Source organism: Notamacropus eugenii, chromosome 7, assembly GCF_028372415.1.
Source record: "Notamacropus eugenii isolate mMacEug1 chromosome 7, mMacEug1.pri_v2, whole genome shotgun sequence".
Lineage (NCBI taxonomy): Eukaryota > Metazoa > Chordata > Mammalia > Diprotodontia > Macropodidae > Notamacropus > Notamacropus eugenii.
The window spans coordinates 47,192,751-47,205,449 of NC_092878.1; the positions used below are offsets into that span (position 1 = coordinate 47,192,751).

The 12,699-nt window shown below is 37.2% G+C and overlaps 1 pseudogene; it reads left to right on the plus strand.

Moving 5' to 3' along the window:
- Positions 1-1,674: 1,674 nt before the first annotated feature.
- On the plus strand, positions 1,675-7,910 carry LOC140514666 (large ribosomal subunit protein uL2 pseudogene; annotated as a pseudogene).
- Positions 7,911-12,699: the final 4,789 nt, after the last annotated feature.

Genomic DNA, 12,699 nt, shown 5'->3' on the forward strand with positions numbered 1-12,699 from the left:
GTCTGTACTTAGGCCATGATGTTTAACATTTTGATCACTGCTTTGGACAACGGAACTAATGATCTGCTCATCAGATATCCAGATGACATGAAGTTCAGAAAGATAGCTAATGCACTGGATGACAGGTTCCAAAAGAATCTGGGCAGGCCAGAACATTGAGATAAATCTTATAATATAAAATTCAATAGGGATAAATGTGAAGTCTTGTATTTAAGCATTAAAAAAACCTCCACAAATATAAAACAGGGAGATGTGGATATGCAGCAGTTGTTCTGAAAAGGACCCAGGATTTTGAATGGACTATAAGTTCAACATGAGTCAGCAGTGTGAGATATCAGTTAAAAAAAGTAAATTCAGCATTGTCAAATTTAATTGATAGGAGGAAACGTTTCCCACTTCTAATTGATCAACACCAATAAAGATTTCCAAATAAACTTTAATTTGTTATTTATTTTTTATAATTATGCTTATAAATATACTCTAGAACAAGCAATTACTTCTTCATGTAATTATTAAACACCACAATTCTGTATTCAAAAGACCCTCCCAGCACATGATAGCAACATAAGGCAGTAGAAGTGTAATCATTCCTTTGGCTCAGTGAGTGGCAATCATGATGGCCTGGAAAATAAGCTTAAACAGAAATCCCCTAAAAAGGAATAAAAATGTTGTGAGTTTCCCAAAAGGAGACTTCAGGCTTGAAACAAAAGAAGAAATGAGATTTGTCTGGGGTCTTGGACACTTACCTAGAATATCTGATGAAGGAACTAAACTCCACCACAAAAGCAGACCCAGGTTTAATAGCTGGCCAATGAATCTCTTCAGGCAAACTTGGAGTGGGGGCAGTGAAATGAGTCCAGAGTGGTTCAGGCCTTCCAAGGAGTTGGAGCTATTAAGATCCAGGAAGAAATAAGGATTTGGTTGAAAATACAATGAAGCACTGAGTGAAGCTTTTGGAAAGAATCTTTGGAAGCTAGGAAGACAAGTGGCTCCTTCAAGCAAAGCCTCCACTCTCAGAGATGAAAACTAGGTTCTGAATATAAAAGCGGGGTCAAAATCAACCCATCTCCTTTAGCCCTGATACATTTGTCAGGTGAAAACTCTTCTTGGTTACTTGTTCAGTAGTATCTGACTCTGTGATACTGTGGGCCATAGTATGCCAGTACTGTCCATAAGGCATTCTTAGCAAAGATAGTGGAGTGATTCACCATTTCCTTCTCCAGTAGATTAAGGCAAACAAGGGTTAATGTACTTGCCTAGGGTCACAAACATAGTATCTGAGGCCAGATTTGAATTTGGGTCTTTCTGAATTCAGGTCCAACACTCTATCCTTTGTGCCACCATTGTGGCCTGATGGTCCACTAGATGTGAACAAAATCTGAATACTTCCCTAGGTATGACAGGAAGTCTGTTTAGATTGGCTGAGGGACTTGGTCATTCCCTCTGGGGCCTAAATGGAATGAAGAGTTTTGAGTGCCAGCATCAGAGAAGAGAGCCAAACATTTGAGAAGGAATCAACTGAGGAGGAAGAACAGAGGCCACACCTCATTCTTTGACTTGGTATCAGTCTCCTTCCCTCTGTCTGGTAGAGAATCTTGAGAGCTTGAAAGGATCCAGTGGATTCTGGATTTCCTATCTTCCCAATCCATCTGGTCACTGTCCCAGGAATGGTTGATGGCAGTGTTCTCAATAGTTGCCAAGGACAGACTGGATACAGATTCAGAGCTCTACAAAGGTCCAAGTGTAAAAGCTATCCCAAACTAAGGGGAAAATCTTAAGGACTACAGCAAAAGAATTTCAAAGTGCTATGAGTTCTTTTTGCCATATGTGCTATGAGTTTGAGAATATTTCCCTCAAACACAGTATATATTTGTGAGAATGTGTGTCACAGGTTTTTGAAGGGGATTGTTTGTGCCAACTATAATGAAAAAGTAAAATGCCACTAATTAAACCTTTCTCAGTCTGGCTGAATGATTTATAATCAACTGATAATTATGCAAGCAAGCACACTGGTATGGACTCATTTGCTGATTATAAAAACACACCCCACCCCCAACTCCTCAGTACTACCCCTAGAACTACGAAGGGAGATAATGCAACTGTTTTCTTGGGCCCTCAACTGCCAGTATGAACAGGGAGAAGAGCATATTACTGTGAGCACGTATTACGTTAAAATGAAATGACTGAGAAACATTAAAATCTTGCCAAACTGAATTTATTTTATCTGAAAACAGAGTTAAGAAAGATAAAGGCCTAGTTTCAGTTATATTTTCACAGAAGATCCTAGCTATCTACTCCTACAGTATTTAAAAAAAACACTTACAGTAACTTTTCTCATCTGGTTATCTTAAACCCTTGTACATTTTACCTTAAATCAACATCCACAAAATTTCGTTGGAAAACTAAAAAAGTAATGTATGTTAATTTAAAAAAAAAAACACAATAAAGGAGAAATTGGGAAATCGGTACTTCCTTGTGTAAGATCTGGGTAAGAGGAACACAGGTTGAAAGAAAGGTAATAGCAATGAATATCAAAGAAAGCAGCTCTAGAATCTCCATGTGGAAGCACATGGGACACCAAAAGCTGGCCTGATACCAAGAAATATCTTTTACAAGGTTAATACCAGCAAGAGGCTGAGTACTTTTTCACTACATATACACATATATGTGTATATATAGAATATATATATTCTAAAATTTCTGTTATTACTCTTCCTGATAAGAAAGGGAATGAGGTTAGGGGGAAGTGGAGCAGAATCAACTCAATTCCCCTTTTCTCTGGTTACCTTCTTACCCTAACAACCTGCCCTAAAATGTTAATGTTCAATTAACTAACCCAACTACTTTTACAATTAGTCACCACTTCATTCCTTCTTTCATTCAATCAATATTTATTTAGTACTGTGAGTGCTATGAAAGATTAAAAATAAGAAAATATATTTAAAATGTAGCCAGTGCTCTCAAAGCAAAATAGAATATATGTCTATTCAATACACAGATACAAGATGCTCAGAACAAGGAGAAATACTTCCAGTGAAAAAAATCAAAGAAAGCTTCATGGAGAAGATAGTGTTTGAGTTGGAACTGGAAAGAAGAGTAGGAATTAGAAAATGAAGATGGGGAAGAGCATTCCAGAGGGAGAAAACTATGAGAAAAGATAAAGAAAATGGGAAATGCAGGTTATTTTTTAGCACACATTTCTATAGCTCACATCAACTCTAGCTACAAACCTTAACTTGGACATAGCTAGTTATTCCCTACAAAGAAGTCAGAACTTGAACCCAGATTTTCTGTCTCCATATAAGATGTTCTTTCTGCTGTACTATGTGATCCTGCACACAGGTTCATATTCTTTTCAGTCACATTCCATTCAACAAATGCTTTGTAGGGGGATACTGTTTGTTCATGATGCCAACTAATAGATACAAAGGCAAAAACAAATGATTTCTGGGATTTGTGTTTCCCTGAGTTTAGTATTAGTAATAATATTAGTTGTAGAATCTGATTGCCAGTACTGTGGAGGTATAAAATTTCATAAGATTTCAAGCCAGAAGGTACCTTCAAGATAACTCAATCCCCTCATTTTATATGTAACCAGTGGCCGATGGCAGCTGAAGACTGTGTCAAGGGTCTGATCCTGGGTGCTGACTCCCCAAAGGCCACTTTTCCTCTTTGACTTGTCATGCCCCCATCCAGGGGGCAATGTCCCAGAAAATTCTTAGCTATAGTTATATATGGGCCCCCCAACTCCCACACAAATATACAAAACAACAAATGCAAACTAGATATGAAATAACTTTATTTCATTTCACAGAAAAAATGGAAGGTACAAAGGACACAGGTACATATAAACTAATACAGGAAATACACAAGACACTCAAAATACTCATTGGAGCTCATCAGCAGATGTAGAAAACATAAATCATTCGAACAGTCAATAAACTCTCCCCCACTCCCATCCTAGCCAATCATACTTTGGGGGCATCTGAATAAATAGTACGTCTCCTCATTAAGACCTTTACTATCTGAATCATTCACTGTAACAGAAGGGATGGCAGCATGCAGAACTGTTGCCTAATCCCATTGTCATTCCTTTACTTTCTAACTTGAGTAATTGTTCTATTTTCCTAAGAGGCAATGCTATTCAGAAAATCTCTTTTCTCTCTAGAAGTTCAGTTTCTCAAAATCTCAAGCTTCTTGTTATCCAAAAGACAATCCCAAAGGCTGGTATTGCCCAAGACAACTTTCTTTTCTGGCTAGGTGGCTAGATTCTGGGATCATGCTGCATAAGAAATAGACATTTCTTCCTCCTCTACACAGTAAGTTGGGTTCAGGAATGTTGTCTATGAACAGCTATACAATAGCTGTATAGCTATCAGCTATATAAGGAAGCATGTTTGTTTTTGCCATGTGCTTCTGACAGAAAACTGTTAGTCCCTGGTTGCTGCCCTCTCATGGGCTGGATAAATCAATTTATAGGCATTCTCTCAACTACATGGATGAACACATTTCTATTTCTACTTCGTGCCTTTACCAAACTACTCTTGGGAAATGAGGGGAAAAGGAATCCTTTCACTCTTCCCCCAACACTATGACACTCCAGAAGAAAGGTGCAAAAGAAAGCACACAAAAAGATGAAGGTGAAAAAAGCAAAAAAATATGGAGACCAGTCAATCTCTTAGAGGGCCCTGCAATGAGATCTGACAAGACCTGAGTCTCAACCAGCTAGTCATATTGGAAAAAGACCTAGTTAACAGAAACAAAACTGCAATTGACTGTGTTCTTTCAAAAAAGGTACCAAAGGGTGTGGGCACACACTTTATGGGGAAGTGCCTTCCTTACTACAGATATAGCCTCATGTCTTGGCTCTTCATTGAATTCTTGAGGGAACTCCACAGATTAGTAAGGGATTTCTCTGATCAGCACCTCCACTAATTTCCATGACAAGTAAGTAGAAAAGGCAAGAAGACAGTTAGGTGGCACCATGGTGGATAAAGTGTCAGACCAAGAGTTAGGAAGACTCATCTTCTTGAGTTTAAATCTGGTCTCAGACACTTACTAGCTATGTGATCCCTGGATAAGTCACTTAACCCTGTTTGTCCCAGTTCCTCATCAGTAAAATGAGCAAATCACTCCAGTGTCTTTGCCAAGAAAATCCCCCAAACCTCAAATGTGGTAATGAAGAGTTAGACATGAGCGAAATGATGGAACAGTAACAAAGAAGAGGCAAGATCTGAACCAAGGTCATAGGATTACAGATTTAGAACTGGAAGGGGGTCACCTAGTCTAATATCCTTTAATAGATGAGGAAACTGAGGCCCAGAGAGGTTAAATCTTCTGACTTCAAATCTAAAGTTCTTACCACTACACCACATATTCTTGATAAATGTATAAATTTTTGTTTGCCATTAAAAATATCATCACCATTATCTCTTTTGTTTACTACTAATGTATTGTCTTATTATTCTCAATCTTAATTTAATCTTAATTTCAGTGTAGTATAGTGGAAAGAATTCTGGATTTGGAATTGGGGATCTGAGTTCAAATTCCAGCTCTGTCACTTACTACCTATGTGGCCTTGGCAAGTGCCTTCTCTTCTCTGGACCTCAATTTTCTCATTTGTAAAGCAAAGAACTGGAAGGATGACCACAAAGTCCCTTTCCATGCTAATTGTATGATAACCTAAGTAGTTTTTTTTAATACATACTACATGATCAGCCCTGTGTTAGGCATTAATGAAATATAAAATATATTCTCAAATGAGAATCTGTATAGCCTAGTGGAGAGAAAGCCAGCCTTGGCATCATGAAGACCTGTCAAGTCTTGCCTAACATATGCTGGCTATGTGACCCTGAATACGTCTGTTAAGCTCTCAGTGCCTTAGGCAAATTTCTAAGATCATAAGTTGCTGTATCTGCCCAAGAAGAGGAAGTTCCTTAGTAGGAATCCCCTATGTCAATGAGAGGAACAGATACTACTACATCAAAGGAAAAAGCAAACAGCCAACATAACTATGAGAACAATAGCAAAAAAACAAGCCACCTATTTATATGTGCTTTCCCCATTTGGCCAATAATGCCCCATGCATTATATCAGTTCACATGGCCAGGCCATTGAAATCCACATGAGGCATAATTTTAAACTTTAATCAAATACATTTTAGTGAGATAAAGTTATTGTTTGTCACAAACATAAACATAACACTTTCTTCCCAAAAGACTCATATCTTCATTTGGCTATTTTGATCTAAATGTCTCTCCCACTGTGCTGGGTGTCTTTTAAAGCCAAACATACCACCTCCTGGCAGCAGGAATTTCCACCCCAAACAGCAATTTCAGGTCTCTTGTTACAAGGTTGCTTGGATAATAAGTGGGTATGTGAACAACAACACTTGGGAATGCTGTTACTCCTGCTGTGTGACCATGTGGTTTTATCCAAGAGGGTGCAAATTTTGCTGGTAGCCACTTTGGTTTATAGTATTCTAATATGGGTCAAGGGGATAGCATTTATTTATGCTGATGCAACACTGAATCTCTTCATTCCTTGGATTTTGAGACAGAAGGATGTCTAAATTGCCTTTCATCTGGCTTTTGGCCCCAAGCTTTTTCAGAGAAATCAGCGCTTCATTACAGTTATAAGCAACTCTGAATATGGTGCACAAGCTAGTAGTACCATCCAGAAGAAGTCAAGTAATAAACAAAATGTTTGAACTGAGTCTTAAAAATTTTTGGATACAATTGCTGGCAATCAAAGTTGTTTTCATTTCACCCCTTGTACTCTGATTCTTAATCTCTACTGGAACACTTAGCAAAAAGCTGAGTTGATAGCAGGTCAGACACAATGAGCCTAATTCTCTTCTGCATGTCTTTAAGAGCAAAGAAGAGAAAAACTTTCAGATTTTCTTTTCAAGTCCAAGGGCAGAATCACTGTCTAATAGCCAACAACCCAAGCAAGCTGACAATTTGGACACTCAAGATCATTTCTACAAAAAAGTAGGAAAAGTTTGGCTTTGGAGTTCCCCTAGTTCTCCCTTTTTCCAGCTTGGCAATCGGCATTGAATATTTTAATATCACCTAAGTTACCTTTGGCCCTGAGACGTGGCAGCCCTAGGGGCCCCAACTGGGTTATGATCCAAATAGTCAAGTTGCCAAAAGACACGCTCTGCTACTCAATTGTGGTTTTCCTATTACAAACAGAACTCTTGCTTTTTCTAGCAAGTCCAAAGTCAGACCCTGCTAGATGGGTTGGATGATCTGTTGTTAGAGTTTGATCAGATTTATTCCTTCTGATACTCCGGTGAAGCATAGGAAAGGGGCCACCAAGCTCCAACCTGTTGACTTTGCCAAGATAGCTACATCAAGGGTATCATAAAGGACATAAACCATGGTCTAGGTCAAGCAGAGCTTCTCTAGCAAAAGTAGCTTTCTGGGATCCTTGCTGACTTAAAAAGAGGTAAGTTTTTCTTTGCTTTTAAAGGCATCCATACCCACCAGTCTGTGTACTGCAGTAAGAAAACTCAACTCAACATTGAAAATATCTTCCCAGTTGGTTTTATGGCTGAAAGGGACCACTTGTGTGCTTGTCTTGAAGAAAAAAAGCCTGAGGCCAGGGTAAGCTTGCCCATGCATCTAGAACCTATGTCACAGTGATTTTGCAGAATCTTGAAACCAAGAAAACAGTGGTGAAGCTACCTTCAGGCTCAAAAAAGTGATCTCTGCAAAAAGAGCTGTGGTTGGTGTTGTTGTTGGAGGACATCATATTGTCATATCCCTAAGGTAGGTCAGGCCTACTACAGATATAAGGCCAAGAGAAACTGCTGGCTTGGTGTCTAGGGTGTGGCCATGAATCCTGTGGAACATCCCTTCAGAGGAGGTAACCACCAACATATTAGAAGATCATCCACCATCTGAAGAGAGCCCCAGATAGACAAAAAGTTGATCTCATTGCTACCTGGGCACACTGGTTTGCTCTGGGGTATCAAGACTGTGCAGGAGAAGGAACTAAAGTTCAGAATCCTAACAATAACAATTATTTTGGAAACTGCATAAAATAGAATTAGAATTATAATTCATTAATGGTTGCTTTAGAATTTGGAACCTCTGAAAAAGAAGGAAAGACTTACATGAATTGATGTAAAGTGAAATGAGCTCAACCAGGAGATCGTGACACACGATAACAGCAACGTTATTTGATGATTAACTATGAACGACTTAGTTCTTCTCAGCAATACAATGATCCAAGACAATTCCAAAGAACTCATGTTGGAAAACGCAATCCACATCTAGGGAAAGAACTGGTGGTGTCTGAATGAAGATCAAAGCATAATACTTTCACTTTTTTCTGTGCGTTTTTTCCTTTTGGTCTGTTTCTTTTACATGACTTTACATTATATGACATTTACCTTATATTACATTATATGACATTTACATTATATGACTAATATGGAAATATATTTTACATGATTGCACATATATAACATAGTCAAACTGCTTATTGTTTTACGGAAGGAGGGAGGAAGAAAAATTTGAAACTCAAAATTTTTAAAAAATGAATGTTGGAGGCTTCTGGGAAAATGGCGGAGTAGATCAGAAAACTTTCAGCTGTCCAAATTTCCTACACATACACACACACACACACACAAAGACAGATCATCACCTCAGGGCAGCAGAAATAAACAGGGTAAAGCAGTTGTCATCCTTCCTAGGACAATTTAAGAAGACCCCAGGAAAGACCTGACCTCCAAGGGCTGAGAGTTGGCCTGAGTGAAGTGCAAACACCTCCAGGCTATCTCTGCAGAATCAACAAACAAGCCCCGAGGTGAGAGGCAGGCTTAGATTTAGAAGCTTTCATCTCAAAGACTGTGTGTGAATCTGATGGCTAAGTAGGGGAAAACTGAAGGATTTTCCACCGTCCAGAAACACTGTAATGGTAAGGGTATTTGCCCCTTAATAGGCCTATGGTGGGAGGAGCTTAGCAAACACATGGATCAGGAAGGGCAGAGCTTGGAGAGAGTGAGGTAGAGATTACAGATAGAGGAAGCAGTGCTGATGCAGAGCAGAGTAGCTAACCTGAGTGAGAGAGGGAGTGATTTTGCCAAAGGGAGCTTATTTGGGGAGTGGAGTGGAAGCCTGATGGAGGGAAGGCTTGGGGATGCAGTGCTCCCTACATTGATAATGTGCATAGATTTCTTTGTTACCATGATGATTTGACTTTCCGGTGTTTGAATAAATGTCTTGATTTCACTGGATATGCATATCCATAGCAGCTGCTGTAAGTCTTGCATTGGTTGTACAAACACCATGAACAATTTTGCTGACCAGAAGTGCCCTAGGCTGCGGCTTTGTCGAAAAGAAGCTAGGATGTACCCGGTGAGTGCAATAGCAAGTGACAGGGACCCTTTTGGTTGTGGGCATTTGCAGGAGAGCAGAATTCATGATTTAAGTCCTGGGACAGAGAAGACAACTGTAGTTTGCAGCCATCAGAGGGACCACAAGGAAGAAGATCATTTGTGGGACAGTGTGACTAGGGGAGCCCTAGTTATGGCTTAGGAGTGAAGAGGAGAGCCTGAGACTGGGCCCTGATTCAGATCTTAGAAAATAAGTAAGAAGAACCTGAGACTTGGGGCATCATTCCTCATACCTCAGGATACAACTTGATTACACTAATAGCTGATAAAACCAAAATAAAGCAAAAAAAAAATGAGTAAGCAAAGTAGAAAGAACCCAACCACAGACAATTACTATGGGGATAGAGAAGATCTGGGTTCATATTCAGAGGAAGATAATGGACCTAAAAAAGCCACTCCTTTTTCAATGAGAAACATCAAATGGTCCCAAGTACAAAAAGAGTTCTTGGAAGAACTTAAAAAGAACTTTAAAAATCAAATAAGAGAGATTGAGGTAAAATTAGAAAAAAAAATAAGTGCAATCCAAGAAATTGAAGAAAATTATGAAAAGAAAGTCAACCAACTGGAAATGAAGAGTCAGAAACTTAAGGAAGAAAATAATTCCTTGAAAACTAGAATTGGACAAGGTGAGGCTAATGATATTCTAAGACACCAAGAAATCATAAAACAAAATCAAAAGAATGAAAAAGGAAGAGAAAGTAAAACATCTCATCAGAAAAACAACTGATCAGAAAAGAACAGATCAAGAATAAATAATATAAGAATAGTAGAACTACCTGAAAATCATGAAAAGAAAAAATCTTGATACAATGTTATGAGAAATTATCAAGGAAAATTGCCCTGATGTTCTAGAATAAGAAGACAAAGTAGAAATAGAAAAAATTCATCAATCACCACCTGAAAGAGATCTCAAGAAGAAAACCAGAATATCATAGTCAAGTTTCAAAACTCCCATGTTAAAGAGAAAATATTGGAAGTAACATGAAAGAAAAAACAATCTAAATATCATAGAGCTACAATAAGAATTCTATAAGACCTAGCAGCTTCTACGCTGAAGGACCATTGGTCTTGTAATACTATATTTTGTAGAGCAAAAGAGCTGGGGTTACAACCATGGGTAACTTATCCAGTAAAGTTAAGTATAATCCTGAATGGGAAAAAAAATAGACATTTAACAAACTCAGAGACTTTAAAGTTTTGTGATAAAAAAACCAAAAATTGAGGGAAAATTTGACATATGACATCCAGGAGAAATATAAGGTAAATATTAGAGAAAAATTATAAGGGAGGGACTCAATAAGGTCAAGTTATTTACTTCATATATGTGAAAATATTAGCAGTATTCTTATGATTGTTATTATTTAGGTATTTTGAAAGAAGAGTATAGGCTGAGTTAAGTATGATGGGGTGATAGTAAAAAAAAACATAGGTAGTGAGAAAAAAGAGTACTTATCTCATACAAATGAGGCACAAAAGGAAAAATCAATACAGAAGAAGCTAGTAGAGGGGAGGGTGGGTAGTACTGTAATCTTATTCTCATTGGGAATGGGTTAAAGAGAGAACAGGTGTAGAAGGGTATAAAAGTTTTCTAAATTCAGAAAGAAAAAGGAGGGCAAGGGGACAGAGTGGGGAGACAGGATAAGGGAGGGACTCTTAGAGGGGTAGGTAGATTAAGGAATAGGAGGGCAAGGTAGAGGGTAGAAAGCAAAGGAGTGAGGAGCGTTTGGGTAAATAAGATGAGAAAGATAGTGAGGAAAAACAGGAAGGAGGAAAATACAGAAGTAATTGTAGCTTAGAATGTGAATGGGACAAATTTACCCATAAAACAGAAATGGACAGTAGATTAAAAATTTTAATTCAACAATATATTGCTTTCAGGAAGCATCATAAAAATAGGAGGATAACATAAGGATAACATAAAGGGCAGGAGTAGAATTTAGTATGTAAAAAAGAGCAGGAATAGTAATCATGATCTCAAAATTAAAGTTAAAATAGATTTAATCAAAAGTAAAAAATAGAGAAACTACACTCTATGTCAGCAATATTATTCAATATTGTTTTAAATCATTTAAAATATCTAGACAGTCTAAAATACTTGAGTGTATACAATACAGACACAGGAACTAAATGAACATTAACATAAAACACTTTTTATACAAATAAACTCAGAGATAAATAATGGAAGTGATATTTATTGTTCATGAGTAAGTAAAGCCAACATAATATTAAAAATGACCATTTTACTTAGCTGATCATTTATTCAATGTCATCACAATTAAATTACTAAAAAACTATTTTACTGAATTAGAAAAAATAATAACAAAGTTCACTTAGCAGAACAAAAGTTCAGAAACTTCAAAGAAACCAGAGAAAAAAGATGTAAAGAAAGAAGATTCAGCAGTATCAAACCTTAAACTATATTATGAGATGAAAATATTGTTGAAGAATAAAAAGAATAATTTTGATTATTTTAAATTAAAGCTTTCTTGCATAAATAAAACCTATGTAACTAAGAATAAAAAGAATGCTGAAAATTGGGGGTGGGGAGCACAGAACTTTCATTGACAATCTCTCAGAAAGGATGTGATTGGGTTGGAATATTGCTATGGTACTGGTCAGGAAAAACATGGAAAGACTTGAACTTATGAAGGAAGATGCTATCCACCTTCAGAAAAATAGATGAAAGGAGGAAATAAGCATAGTACAGTCATATATATACACACATATATGTGTGGGTATTAGGGTATATGTGTATGTTGATAGATATGTATCTATACATATATATATTATGTGCATACATACAAATATTATATATATATATATAATCTCCACTCTAAACTGTAGCTTTCTTTAGGGTGGTGGGGGGAGGGGGAGAGGGAAAAAATAAAGTAAAAAGCACAAAACAGAAAACGAAAGAAAACCCACAAGGAAGCAAAGAAAATCAAGGCAGCTTTGAAAATAATGTGTAGTATTTATTACATAGGTTTTCTTGAAATGGAAATTTATTTTTTATATTGAATCCTCTCTTATGATCTGCTGTATACATGGCAATGGTTTTATTTCCTTTCTCATTTTGTATTTAAGTTTAAAATAAAAAAATTACAAAAAAATGAATGGTTAAGATCTTCCTATATGTAAAATTAGAAAAAAATTAAATACTATTAAAAATTTGCAACCTCCAACAATGCCGTGGGACTAGGTAACGTTAATTGCTATTTGCATATGGCTTTTATATTGAAGGAAAACCAAAGGATCTATGACTTGGAGACTTACAGTCATATACTCTGTCAGTG